This window comes from Arctopsyche grandis, chromosome 11 (assembly GCF_051622035.1).
Source record: "Arctopsyche grandis isolate Sample6627 chromosome 11, ASM5162203v2, whole genome shotgun sequence".
In the NCBI taxonomy this organism is placed as follows: Eukaryota; Metazoa; Arthropoda; class Insecta; order Trichoptera; family Hydropsychidae; genus Arctopsyche; species Arctopsyche grandis.
Genome location: NC_135365.1, coordinates 13261908 through 13277896, shown reverse-complemented (window position 1 = coordinate 13277896; position 15989 = coordinate 13261908). Strand labels below are relative to the sequence as shown.

Below are 15989 nucleotides of genomic sequence, written 5' to 3'. Positions count from 1 at the left end.
TGAAAAAACCCACTTTCGAAATGTTAGTGTCGAGACAAATCGATTGGTTGGAGGCATAGGACATTATTTAAAATCAATGAAATATTTTATTTAACGTTTCTTTGATACAATAAGGGTGAAAACACACTGAGTGACACGTGGGATGTTTTTTTTTTAATGCTTTTAAGCATTAAACCCCTAGCCCATATACATATATATACATGATAAACAGTCCTAAAAATCACCCCTTAGAGTGTTTTCAGTGATATTTTATCCTTGTATTTAACCTTATTTTAACCTTAGTGGACAGTGATCGATAACGGTGAATCCCATATTTGAAGAAATGTAGGAGAAACTTGTTGGTTGCATATGGATATGCATACACGTGCCACCTCCCAAACATATACATTCTGCACGTGAAGGTCACGTGATGTCCCATACCTCTGAATGTGTTTTCGCCCTAAACGTTTTCCACTATGTGGGTCCATCGATGAAAATCCAAAATTCGCAATTTTTCGCTCCGATCTAATGTGTATGCTCACCTTTACTAGTACATTAAAACTTATGTATTCAATCTTTTTGAATATTTGTCCAAATCGAAACTATTAAAGTATAACATTTACATATTTAATTATGAAGTTCTGTTTTTTTTGTCAAAAATGAATTCGACAAAAGATTTTTTTATTCAAAAAAAGATTCTCAGAAATAAAGTCTCTAGCTACGACAAATGTCGTAGCAGAGACCCCACAAGAGACTTACCTGCAGACAAATCTGTACGTGAATGGTCACCCCAAGTCCCATAACTGGACCGCGTGCTAAAATAGTTCGAGAGATACAGTTGTAGGTGACTTGGGATAGCTTTCGTTACAATTTATTCAGGTATTTTGCATAGTGAAATTTCAGCTGAAGGACGCGCGCGGCTTACCTGGCGTTGGGATCGTGTCTAGTAGCGATTGCTTCTAGAATGCTTTCAGTCGCAGTTCCGTCGCCGATACCGTAAAATTTCATCGGATAAACTTGGTCTTTTGTATTTTGTACGTTCGGTGATAAATTCTAAAGTTATATTCGTTCGACACGACAATGGAAACGTGTGCGCACAAACAAAATACGAAAACACAATAGAGAAGATTATTTATTTGCATAATTTTCATTGTGCGGGGACGATGATGATAATTCCCATTTTCTTTCCGAAAACACATTTTGCATGATTCGTTTCAAATATCGGCTGTGGCTACGTTTCAAAATGTTCGGAAGTACTGGAGTTGGGGGGTTGCCTTCTAAAGGAGCCGGCTGAATATCACGTAGATACAGCAATACAAACGTGATTCACATAATGCTATTTCAGCAATCGAACCTGCAAGATATGGTCCAAAACTTTTACAGCAGACTTATTTCTGTATTTACAGCCGTTCAATTATATTTTTTGTAATCTTATATAATATAATAACTCAGTTATAAATAGTATCGTTGTACATATTTATGTATATGTATATGTATGTACGTATCTTAAGTTTCCAAAAGTAAAAACCGTACGTTAACCCTTTTAACAGATGCTTTAGATTCGCATTAAGATTGCCACTTTAATTTTCTCACCATTACATATGTACATCCTATACATATATGTTTTTGTCGAAAACATATGTAATTGGCTTCTTTGTATACATCGGTTACATTATATCCAACCGAACATTCTTTGTGTAATAAATGAGGTGCTTTGCAAAGTATTTAATTCTTGGCCTTAATTGTAAATCAATAAATGGCATTAATTTTAAGTACCAATTCGCCTTCTTCCAGGAATAGTTTTTTTTTTAATTAAATATATGAGTTTGTCAAAGGCTTTTAAATACTTGTATATATAAATTAAAATCTTTGTATGTATACGAATCATACAGACATTGCCAAATATGGTACACTATATTATGGTACTATATATAACATAGATCGTAAATGGATGTTTTTTAAAAGGATCGGAGTCCTTTGTGGATATCGTTTTGTGGAAATATTCACTTGTATTATATGATGCAACAGTATAGCTCGGTGATTACATTAATGCCAACCACCGATAGGTTTGCTGGGTTCAAACCTGGGTTGGCCTCGATTGAAAATAATTTATTCCAAGTATTTCTGCAGTGCTGCTGGGTAGATTTGGATAGTTTTGACTCTAACTCGATCGTTTCCTATCAGAGGTTGCCAATTTATTTGATTTCATTGTTGAAACGGTTACTCGTCAAATTGGCGAAAACCATCCTACGAACTATTTTAATATGATTTTAAAATATGCATACATTTTTGCTACGTAATCATTTTTCGCTACACTAAAATTGATGAAATAATGCTCAAAATAAACGGGCGATACACAAATACATAAAAAAATAAATACGTTACTTGGTTTACGCTGATTTTTTTGTAAACGGTTTTGCAAAATAGATAGTTAATTTAAATCCATCGCGTTCTCCGCATGATGAATGAAAGGCAGAGATGAATAGAGCCGAAAAAAATAGCAGAAAACAATGGTTTGTATCCTCAAAATAGAAAGTATCGCAGTTTTTGTGTAATAGAAAAATCGCAGTTTTTGTGTAGCCGTCATACATATATTGTTTCTATGATTTTTACAAGGCCTCTTCTTAGGTTTACTTCACAAGCGATTCAGTATCTTTTCCTACAGTCTTCCGTTCATTTTGAAACATTGCCATCTTGTGCGGTTTGTTCAACGGTGGAAATTTAAATTATTTCTGATGGTTTGATGGTGAAAAATAATCGTAATAGACGCGTTTAAAAATGCTACAATTTTGACCATCTTGACGTTTACTGATAAATGGACTTACCTTTAGATATTTGGATATTTACCTTTAGATCTTTCTGCCACTCTCTCGTTTTGTCAGACTTAAATTGTTTAAGTCTGACAAAACGCATATAACTTTATCTTTTTCACACTATATCTTATATGATTTGCATTATAGGCTCTCATTATCTCTCATTTATATTTTTACTTCCCTCATAGGCTATATATATATTGAATGTTAAAATGTTTATATTATAATGGTGATTCGATATGCCAAATACCTCAGGCTCAACTGTCAAACGTCAGTATGACGTTTGTGACTGACACATACGAATCGGTCGATCTTTTTGTTGTTTTTTATTACAAATAGACCGCGTTTGAATCATACTAAAATTGAATGAGTTTTAATCGATCACGTTCCAGTGATATTTGGAACTTATGTATGCATGTTCATAAAAAAATCTACATTATTCGACCCCTGACTGGCAGCTTGACCACACCTGCCTCGACCTGCGAATTTGTACCGAAGCAGCGTACAAGAATTCGTATTGATTTTCCAGTTGGGTCGCCGTCGTCGACGTCCGAAACCGGCACAACCGAATTACATCACGACAATATCGAACCAGGAGATTCCCCGATAGGGAACTCGTCGATTCCCACAGGCGGGAAAATCCCACGGGATCATCGACGCCCGAGGATTTCCCGCACGCACCGCCACCCCCCTCGCGCTTTTCCCGAAATCGCCTGTGGGAAAATGCGGCGGACACGCCATGTAACCCATCCGAGGATTCGAACGATATGCCCCATCTTTTTTATTTGAGATCGGCACGAGTGATAAACGAGCGGGACCTACCTCTCGCCGCAAACGTTTGGCAACGGTTTGTCGCTGTAAATTATATATCTAGTGTGATTTATTGCACGATTTACACAAAACACAACCGCTGTGTAAAACTATGACGGGCTTTGGGTCAAACGTGTGACTAAACATTATATGGACTTTTGTATGCTTTGTGTACAATAGTAGGGGTGACTAGAAGGTCGATCAGGATCGACTGGTAAGTCGTTATTGAACAGAAAGTTATAACATACCATAGTCTCTATATACCTGCTTTTTTAACTAATATGTGTATACGTTTATATAGAATAGAATCAATATAGAATTTTGTAAATCTTTATCAAAATAAGGACACAAGACACACAAAGTAATTGATATTTGTCGGTGCAAGTCATATTTATTTATTTATTTATTTTTTACATATACATATACCAGGAAGGCCTTACAGGTAACCCCGATGCGCCTTCCTGGCCAATTACAAACATAGCAGCATTTTTTTTATTATTATACACGTCGCTGAATTACGAGACACTGAAAAACTCGCAAACTAACGAGACATCTATGAATTATACATAAATTTTATTGTACGTTAATCATTATCAAATGGTGGTGACATAGTAGGTAGGAAGGATATTTAGCCAATTTTACTGGGAACCGTTTCAACAATGAAATCAGAGGAAATTGGCAAAATCTGATAGGAAACGATCGATCTGGAGCACAAATATCCAGGTCTGACCAGCAGTACTACATATATATATATATATTTTTTTACTTTTTAAATGCTTTTTATAATTACGAAATTATGTTCACAATACATCTTATATATATTTTAATAGCTACTGATCTACTGATCATTTTCTATTTTACAATTTAATTAAATTTGGTTAGTAATCATAGTATTATATTATTCTAATGTTAATCTACAGCATAATAGGATATTTTACGAACCTTTTATCATATTAGATTTTATAAGCCATTTTAAAGTCATCCCATTTCGCTTTTGTAATCCCATATGTCGAAGATTATTGCATGTAATAATCCAATTTCCAACTGACTTACATCCATTACATTTCAACTATGTACATAGATATTAAATTTAAAAAAGTTCGATCTTGATTAGCTAAAGACGTGAAATTAAATAAGGAACACGTCGACATAAATCTATGTAAGCGATGGACTGATAAATCAGACAGGAAAATTAGTCGACAACCCTAGTATAGAATGTATGTACATACATACATACATATATACATATAATATATACACTCGTCGTTATCGATTTCGTGATTGCTATAACACCTGAGCGAAAGTTCATCGTACAGAAGTTCAAGGTGATTTTGTGTTTGACCGCTGCGTATTTTTGGCACCTGAATGATTTTTCTTCCTTTTTTCATTTCAGTTGACAAACAAGGTGATTTGCAGTGGTGCCCAACCAGCATGGTGGTCGAGAGTGAGGCGCGGACCGCGTGAGCTCGGAGGCCGCGGTGTGCGCGCCTCTGGCCCGCGCACGTACTCATCTCCATTACAAAGGTAAGATCAAAATTTATCTTTTTATTATTATATACTTCAAACGAGATAAAAATAGTTGAATCTACCTTCAATCACATGTGTGTACATACATACATACATACTTATTATATAATATAAGAAATTTCTATACAATACGAAATCTTTGTATGTATGAACTTTGATAAAGTATCACGAATTCGAAACATGTACTTAGTAAACTTGTATCTACTCTAATGTCAATACAATTCCGGCCAGAGAAGACCTTTATATTTGAAGAGAGCTGTACGTGTAATCGATCTCTCTCTCTCTCTATCTCCCTTGAATTCGATCTGATAAGTCTTTGGTCCTTTAATAACACTACCTGTAATTTGATTAAGCGCCCTTGTGTAAGGTTTAAGCCTCGAATAGCTGTGAAGTGAGGCTGCTTAATAATTTGTATGTAATGATGATTAATCACAATCAATAATCGCGTTCCAATTAAGCTTATTTGATTCTGCCACGTGCACAAGTAAAATGCGGATATTTGAGTAGAAGAAGAGTTGATTTTCCACGTGAACCTTTACCCTTTTCCAGTCGAGGCCATTATTCGGTCATTGTTCTTGGCTGACACTGCGGTATATTTCTCGTTTTTAGACGGCAGCATATGTACATACATGTACTACATACTTTAGTGCTTGTGTGGTTGATGAATTAAACGAGGGCAAGAGTCTCGTTTACATGTATTATACTTTATATGTTGTTTTAAATTCATTTTCGAATCGAAGTGATGCAATATTAAATTGTGTTTGTATATTTTGGATTCAAGAAAGCTGTGTCCGCACATCGATATAATATGAAAATTTTCTTCGGTTGAGAAGAATTTTCGATTTCGCCAAAATAATACAATAAAAATAGGTAAGCGACTTTTACCTGTTTTGTGGTGTGTTTTTTTTAATATTTTGTTGTGGTGTGAAAAATTCAATTTTTAATCACATTTTTTCATTATTTCTTGAATTGACTAACAGACTTCATTTTGAAAATTTAAATGAATCAAATGCATAATTTTTTTAATTGACTTTATACTGAGGCAATCAAACAGTTTATAAAAAAACTGAATCACCCGGCAATTTTCGGTTGGTTTTATGAAGAAATTAATAATAAAAAACATAAACTCTGAAAATTTTATAGAGTTCTGTGATATGGTATAGCAAATTTGATGATTTGACATTGATAACCAGTGGCATAGCTTGGTCGTTAAGCTTCTGCCTAACACTGAGAGGTGCCGTGTTCGATCCCATGAGCTGACTTCGATTGAAATATCTGTAGTGCTGCTGGTCAGACCTGGATATTTGTGACTCCAGATCGTCGTTTCCTATCAGAGTTTGCCAATTTTCTCTGATTTCATTGTTGAAACGGTTCCCGATTAAAAATTGGCTAAAATCCTACCTACCTACTATGTCAGCACTATGCAAGTATGATTAATGTACAATTCATAGATGTCTCGTTAATTTTCGAATTTTCAGTCTCTCGTAATTCAGCGACTTGTATAATAAAAATGCTGTATTGTTTGTAATTGGCCAGGAAGGCGCATTGGGGTTTACCTGTAAGGCCTTCCTGGTATAAAATGTAATAAAATAAAAAAATTAAATAACTGTAGATTTTCATCGTGGATAAATGAACAAGCATTGAGACGAGAACGAGCATCGAGAAAAAATTACGCCTGGGGCATGAATTTTTCGCATCCCCCCCCCCCCTACCTCAAAAATCATATTTCAACTTTTTACTTTAAATAGTTTTTTATTCAAATAAGTTTTTTTTATTCATTATAAGTTTTTTGATCAAACTGAAACTTGATATCTGTTACTTGTTTTGAATGCAATTATCTTCTAAACCGCTTAAAGAATCAAATTGAATTGAATATATATGATAAATTAAGTAAGTTTATATTTGTTAAATATTTTTTCCTCAACTGAAAATTATACTTTTTCTTTATAAATTCGAGGTTTTTTGAGTTTTTCTCCAAAACCAACCTTTCGGTGTAGTGAACTGAAATTTCTTTTCTTTATCTTTAAATAGTGAAAGATATATTGTATATTTTCGAAAACACATTATATGTATTTAAAGTATTCTACATATAAAAAGAAATTGATTATAATCGTGTTTACAATTCGTATGTTGGTTCAGATAATGCCTACTATGTACATACATATGTACATATCTATTAAATTACTAAATTCATAAGATTTTTAAAATAAGCATAATGATTTCGAATTAATATCCTAGTCCATGGAATTTTTGGCATACAAATTGGCATATTTCTGAAAACCAAAATAAAAGTCGGAAAATTCATTAAATTTTCTAGGTGACATATATTTTAACACGATTTCAACTTTTGCACCTTAGAATTTTTAATTAAAAAATAGCACCACAAAACAAATAATAATTTTACCTTAGTAAATCAAATAATACAGTGGTAAAGCTATTGCATACCAGTATGTAGACAGGCCGTGGGTTCAAGTCCCATCAAATAAGCTGCTGGCGAGGTCTTGTGGTTATTAGAAAAACACAGATCAACCGTAACCGATTTTTCTAGCTTAATTGTTGTGACAGAAACAATATATCGGGATCCTCCCCTTCAGTTTCTTGCAAATTTGAGTTATTTGAATCTCGGATTTGTTGAATATTATAATAGTCGTAAGTGAAACGTAAAGGAGGTATGTAAAAATAAGCTAACTACATAATGAATTTTGCAAATTTTCCGTGTATCAAAAAATTTGCTGATTGACCATAGGTGTCTCTATTGCTTTCTTTGAACTGTTATGTTTGAAAAAATACTAGTAATCGCATATGTACAAGAATTAATCCAACCATATTCGTCACCTTGGGGTGGTAATTCCTGTCATTGCACATATGCTGTATGTACATATGTATGTACATATGTGAAAATAATATAAGCTGAACCCGGCATGCGTTGCAATACCAGAATAAAGCATGCAACTCCCGTTCCCGTTTCAAGTGATGAACCAATTCGTAACGTGGTTACCAACGAACACATTTCCTTGACTATACGATTCAATTCATATATATGTACATACATATATAGATGTACATACATATATAGATCAAAAAAGGAAATTTGCATTTCCAACCGATTTAAATAATATGCATTTCCAATCGATTTATATAATATGCTTATTATACATTATGAACGATAAACGTCAATTTCCTCTATATTCGTCTATATGTATGTATGTATATTATAATAATGTTGAAAGGGCGTATTCCACAAAGTGATCTGAGACGTTCGCTTTAGTCCTTTTGACAGCTGTCGACACGCTCGTTTTCCGGTCGGCCGGATATCCGCCGCAGTGCAGCCACCCTAATTGAGCAATAATTGTTATCGCAGTTTTCCCGCCGCTGGCCACATTGCGCAATCGTTCATTTCCACCGCATTTAGCAATAAGCTATACGAAAGGGGCCCCATTGAACCACCGTGACACAATGGCCAACCCAGACCCTGCTACCATACGCCTTGTTGACGTTCGCCTTATGTTCTCTTGGCTTTTCACACGCTTACACGCTCCTTCTGCTCGGACAAAAGTACCCACTGAGATTAATTCATACGATCGAACTGCTCTCATTACATTGTGAGTATATTGTTGTTTTTTTTTTGATATTGTTAACATTGCATGAGTGACGTTTCGAGTGAAATGGAAAAGCAACAGGCGGATGTGTTTGTTTGTTCACGTTTTGATTTTAAGTCCCAATCATTTTAACAAGGTCAAGTGTTCAACAGATCTGATGAAATCTTTCAAATATTTCATCATCTGCTAATTATAGTATTATTCGAGATTTCTGAATATCCATATTCCAGAAGAGTATATCATATTCAGTTATATGTACTGTGAGCCAAAATTTTTGTATAAAGTTCATATAATCTATTTTAAATTTAATTTCCATATTTCATTACAGTTTTTGCCCCTACGCGACATTTATAATATTAAACCTATATAAAATTATTAAATCATATTCAAATAATGGTGACAGTGGGTAGGGTGGTTTTTTCTATTTGATGGAGAAACCGTTTCAACGATGAAATCAGATAAATTGGCAAACTCCGATAGGAAACGATTGACTTGGAGTCACAAATATCCAATTCTAAGCAGAAACACTGCAGAAAAACTTCAAATAAATCCTATTCAATCTAGGTCAACCAAGATTATGAACCCGGCAACCTCTCGGTGCTTAGCATTAACGCAACCACTAAACCATGCTGCTGGCATTAAATTCCTTATCCAATATTGGTTGGGAGTCTCAACGTCTTTATCAAAATCGACCAAGATGATGTATCTTGTACTTTCATTAAAACCTGCTTTTCATGGAATATTCTCAGTATTATTTTATTTTATTTTAAAAAATTATACTTCCCATTCTGACATTACGAGTTACTCTTAAGCAACACGTGTGGCATTAAAATTATACATATGTACATACATATATAAATTTATAGATTATATATTTAAAATCATATTCAAATAGTGGTGAATATTATTAGTTTTGCCAATTTGATCAGGAGCCGTTTCAACAATGAAATCAGATAAACTCTGGCAAATCAGGCAAACTCTGATAGAAAACGATCGACTTGGAGTCACAAACATCCAAATTTGACCAGTAATACTCGTAAATAAATTATTTTCAATCGAGGTCAGCTCAGGGCTTGAACCCGGCAACTTCTTGATGTTTATCATTAACGCAATCACCGAGCTGGCTATTATAAATGTGTGATAATGTATTAATTTCACATAATTCGATTTTGAGCCATGTGAAATCATTGCTTTATACAAAAAAATATATTTTCAAAGTTGATTTTGATTCGAAGTTTTCTCTTTGGCCAATTCCATGTCCTTTTGGATATTTTATTTTAATGTCTTGAGACTGTTGATTCTAATGTTGTTTAAACTTCAATTAATCATTGAGCTTCTCCTTATATTATATGTAATATTGATTAATTAATATTATATTAAAAATTAATGCATATATGTATGTATGTATGTATTTCTATGTTGCTAGAGAATGGCTTGTTACATAATGTAAGGCTGAAATTAAATTCAAACTTTATTATGGGGTGTTATTACATACATTATATCTAATGGAAATTTACATTTAATAGTGTAATTGAATAGAGAGCGCCTTACAATTAAATTCTACTCACAAAGTGAATGTAGGACGATACACATTTCATTGAGTGATAACTTTTCACACTTTCTCCTCCAAATCTCGCTAAGCGTATGCTAATTTATAACTCTCATTCGCATCACGTATGAAAAAGTTACGAAAAATAAGTTTTCCCCTCGACAGGAGTCCCCTTGGTACAGGGATATAATTTAAAATTTTCTTTTCCCGCTTCAAATTTATAACTTTACAAAATTTTACACGTATGTTTACCCATAATATTAATAATTCCGCATAAAGTAATCAAACGAATGCTAAAATCGATCAAGAAATCAAAATAGGCATAAGAAATTTGCTTTTAAATTCATCTCGCAACCGACCTTAACGCTTTCCCTGCCGTTAATTAACTAATGCACGCAAATAACGGCGCGTTAAGCCTGAACCACACTGAAATGACACTTATATATTCTGTCATTAATGCCTGAATTAAGTAGCAAAACATAAATTGTGTTTACAGAATGCATGCATCAACTAAGTACTATGTATATTTGGAATATTTCTATCTAGTTAACATTTTATGATACAAATTATATGTACAATATCCAGCAGCATACATATGTATATAACTTAGTGGTTCGTTTGAATGGTAACTACCCAGAATTGTTGGGTGTGAATCCGAGGGTTGGCCTAGATTGAAAATAATTTAATTCGAGTTTTATCTGTAGTTCTGCTGGTCATACTTAGATATTTTTGACTCCAAGTCGTTTCCTATCAGAGTTATACATACATACATACATCCTCTTGATGGATTTTGATTAAGACGTTGAGACTCCCACCCAATATTGGATAAAGAAATAAATGCCAACAGCATATCACGATGGTTGCGTTAATGCTAAGCACAGAGAGGTCACGGGTTCGATTCCATCAGCAGACCTGGACTGTAAATAATTTATTCGAAGTATAACCTGCAGTGCTGCTGGTTAGACTTGGATATTTCTGACTCTAAGTCAATCGTTTCCTGTCGGGGTTTACCAATTTATCTGATTTCATTGTTTAAAAGGTTTATCATCAAATCGGCAAAAACCATCCTACCCACTATGAATATAATTTAAAAATATATCTACATAATATATAATTTCGAAAGAGAATTTTTACGTATATTTGTAAGTATTTTTGGTTGGGAACATCGAAAACAAAACAAAGTTTCTATGACGACGATTCGATTTTTTTTTTTTCGATTCAAATAAATTTAATAAAAAAACAAATGAATATTTACTATTAGATTCGCCATGTTTTAACTGTTTATATTACAAATACTCAGCGAAGCCGGGTAAAACAACAAGTAATCTACAAAATTTATATACATATGTACGTACAAGTTTAGTAGGTACCATAGATGTCGGCCCGGGGCAAACCCGATAACGGCATCATAGGAAAATATAAAATTGGGTGCATCTATGCTACCTTTCTCAAATTGTAAATAAATAGATAAAATATTACTTGGAGTTTATTTCAATATTATTACATATGAGCCGCTATATTTTAAAGTGGCGGAAGTTCGATTTCCAATTTTCAGTTATTATACATACACTATTTCTGTTCAACTCAAGTCATGAATTTATCTAATTTTATTTATTTATTGAATTTATAATTTTATTTATATATGTCCAGAATCTCGGAAAAGCAGAATAAACGTATTACAGGCCACCAGTTTTTTTTAAATATTGTTAAATGCAAAACATTATATTTAATTTATTGCGAGATATTTCTCGAAATGAAGAAAAGTGGACTTATGTCACTTTCAATTATAACGGCTCATATATAGATTAAGTCTGGTACATACATGCAAATTTTATGACGTCAAACCAAGTCCTTATATGTATGCACTGTTTTTACACACACTTCTTAAAAATGTGTTTGACATTTTAAAAAAATTCCTTTTATCATGAAAATCATATGCATTTATGATGAGTTTCAAAACAAAAATATTCGCCTTTTTTAGTATGATGAGTTTAAACATTTGGGTCACAAATACTCAACAACGAATTTATTCTGTAAATTTTGTATAGCCTCTTTTTCAATTACATGATTTTAATTTTCATTTTTCTACATACTATTGAATAATTCTTATTGAAATAACACTTCATATTCACTCGCTATAATGCAAATACTAAATGTTGATTAGTTGCTATGTAGCCAAGCTAACACGTATTCGACATAGCTTCTATGAACTCCTGCGGATAATTTAAATATTTGGCTCACTTACAAGTGGGTCAAAAATTGATCCTACTCCATGTAAAATTGTCACTTATGTATGCCGGGCTTTATACGTGATTCAGATCTCGCACCCCGAGCCTCGTTCGCGTGATAATTGTCATAAACAGTCGCGCGCGCAAATGAAAATCCATTAATAATAATCGCGTTTAATTAGTTCGCTCGCCTCCTCGAGCCTCGAACATCTGCAATTGACGTCAGCAAAGGGTTGAAGCCGACCAACCCTCGCGTGCCCCGACGGGGGTCGAATGAGACCCCACGCGACACGCTTCGGCAGGTTACCGGTTCACTGGGTTAACACCTACTCAATGCACCAACGATTTCCATACACGCATAAATAACCCCATCGATGAACAGGGTGGCAGTCTCGAAGGCCATATTTTATAATATGTAAATAAACTTGGCGTAAAATTACGTCCATCGTGAGAGTACATATTAATAGTAGAACACGCAACACGTTTAAAATCAATATGAATCTGATCTCTCGTTTGCAAAATACATATATTATATATATATATATATATATATATATATATATATATATATATATATATATATATATATATATATATATATATATATATATATATATATATATATATATATATATAAAGCAAGAATACAATCTAGTAAATAAGGAAATTAAAAAGAGAATAATCAGGGATGTCAGGAATTTTAACAGCAAGCTAATAAAAAATACCATTAAGAATAACCGTAGCCTGAAAAAGTGCAAACAGGATCTTTTCTTAGGCAAAAACCAAATGATCGCAATCAGATCAGAGAGCGGAGTAATAATTAGGAATAGAGAAGAAATCATAGACAGAGTTTACACGTTCTATGCAAAACTATACGAGAACGACAACGGCCAATCCCCCGCTCTGGAATCGACAAACGGCCAAAGGGTTCCTGCAGTATTGCCTAGCGAAGTAGAGGCCGCGCTAAAAACTGCAAAGAACGGTAAAACCCCAGGGGAAGATAATATTCCCATTGACTTACTAAAATGTGGCGGCTCCCCCCTAAATAATATCTTAGCTAGGCTTTTCAGCAAATGCATCCAGAACCAAGCTATACCAGAAGGATGGAATAACGCAACTATCATTTTAATACACAAAAAAGGCGACAAAAGCGATATCAAGAACTACCGACCCATTAGTCTACTTTCAGCGGTCTACAAGCTCTTCACGAAGGTTATTACAGAAAGGCTGAAGAATATCCTCGACGAGAACCAACCTATAGAGCAGGCAGGGTTTAGGGCAAATTTCAGCACAATGGACCACCTCCAAGTAGTTGGCGAACTAATCGAGCGCGCCAACGAATATCAACGGCCATTGTGCCTAGGTTTCGTCGATTATGAGAAAGCCTTCGATACAGTTAGTCATAATGCAGTACTTAACGCTCTAAAAACACAGGGAGTGCCGGAACCCTATGTGGGACTGTTAGCTGCAATATATAAGAATGCCACAGCTTCGGTTAAAATTTTTTCAGGTACAGATAGATTTAGCATAGGAAAAGGAGTAAGACAAGGAGATACAATCTCGCCCAAGTTATTCAATGCGGTGCTTGAGGGAGTTTTCAGGAAATTGGATTGGGATACAGCCGGAGTAAGCATCAATGGTCGCTTTTTGAGTCACCTTCGGTTCGCAGACGATATAGTTTTAGTAGCTCGTGATTCAGCTGACCTACTTATCAGACTAACACAGCTGGACAGGGAAAGTAGAAAAGTAGGATTAAAAATTAACGTAGATAAGACTAAACTAATGTTCAATAGTTATTGCATGCCTGATAGCATCCCCTTAGATGATAAACCAGTAGAAGTAGTAAATAATTATTTATATTTAGGTCAAATAATTGACATGTCTGGTAGTAAAAATGAAGAGATAAAGAGACGTATGAAATTAGGGTGGAGTGCATTTGGACGGATGAATGCTGTTTTTAAATCAAAAATGCCACTCTGCCTGAAGAAAAGGATCTTTGATCAATGCGTTTTGCCAGTGATGACGTATGGATGTGAAACTTGGACACTGAACGCCAAGATGCAAAATAAAATCCAATGCACTCAAAGAAGTATGGAACGCTGTATGCTTGGCATAACGAGGAAAGACAGGAAGCGGAACACGTGGGTGAGAAATATGACAAGGGTAGTGGACATAGTGGATAGAGTGAAGAGATTGAAATGGCAATGGGCGGGTCACGTAGCTAGGAGGATGGACGAAAGGTGGACAAAAGAAGTGCTTGAATGGTACTCGAGAGAAGGCAAAAGAGTAAAAGGAAGACCGCAAGGAAGATGGGTGAACGAAATTAGGAAAATGTGCGGAATGAGATGGATGAGTGTTGCGCAAAACAGAGACGAGTGGAAGCGTGTTGGAGAGGCCTTCATCCAGCAGTGGATGGCGAATGGCTGTAAATGATGATGATGATGATGATATATATGTACTTATATAGAGCATAAATGATTGTATTTTATATATTTCATTTTTACCATAGATATACAGTTTTGCCAGTTTGATAGATAGACAGTTTGATTGCTTGATTGATTGCCAGATAGACAGTTTGCCCCAAAGTGACACATATGGTAAACTTATACATTGTAAATACTAAACACAATCTACAATGTACATAAATATATTTAGCAATCGACTAATTCAGATTTACCACAAATTTGTGAGAAATAGAGGGGAATAATGTTGATTTTATTGGATCCGTCATAACAATTAAGCTAGATAAAATGGCGAAGTCTAACATGAGACGGTCGATCTGGATTTAATAACTATCCAGATCATGTCAAAAGCGTACATAATCTAATAATTACTCGATTCTGGCCAGGATTTGAACCCTCGACCTCTCTACTGTGAACAATGGCTTGACCAGTGAGCTACGCTGTGACTTTTGTCGGAAATCTACAAGATAGCTCATAACCAGAAACATAACTCAGTGGTTAGCGTATAATGCTTTTAACTGAGGATACATGGGTTCAATCCCTGGCCCGATGACTCCAGGTCGATCATTTCCTATAAGAGCTTGCCAATTTATCTGATTTCATTGTTGAAACAGTTCCAAACAAATTGGAAACCTTTCTCTATTGGAGTCTATACGTGTGTGTCTCGTATAGGCTCCTAAACCACTGAACCGATTACGATGGAACTTTCAGGATTTGTTGTATGCATGTCCGGGAAGATTACTGTTAATAAAAAATGAGAACACACCTCTTAATAATAATATTCATAATTACGATTTTACTGACGCGAAAGTAAAGCTATCCCATCCCGCCTTCAACGCATCACGCTGCGAGTGTGACAATAATCGCGCCACGCCTACCTCGTACTCGAATGTACTGACCATTCAGGGCTGTACCACGAACACACTGCAGATGGCCCACGTCAATAAATATATCTTTACCTATATGTATATATAAAATTGAATGTCTGTGGAACGCGAACGAGAACGGGAACGGGAACGAGA

The 15989-nt window shown here is 34.7% G+C and overlaps 1 protein-coding gene across 3 annotated transcripts in view; it reads left to right on the top strand.

Moving 5' to 3' along the window:
* Nucleotides 1-15989, top strand: part of pHCl-1 (pH-sensitive chloride channel 1) — a 225796-nt gene that overhangs the window by 158334 nt on the left and 51473 nt on the right. For all 3 annotated transcript variants that reach the window (XM_077441840.1, XM_077441838.1, XM_077441839.1), the window contains exons 4-5: nucleotides 4996-5126; nucleotides 5911-5999. The gene's annotated coding sequence lies outside the window, so the exon portion shown is untranslated. The remainder of the gene's footprint in view (nucleotides 1-4995; nucleotides 5127-5910; nucleotides 6000-15989) is intronic.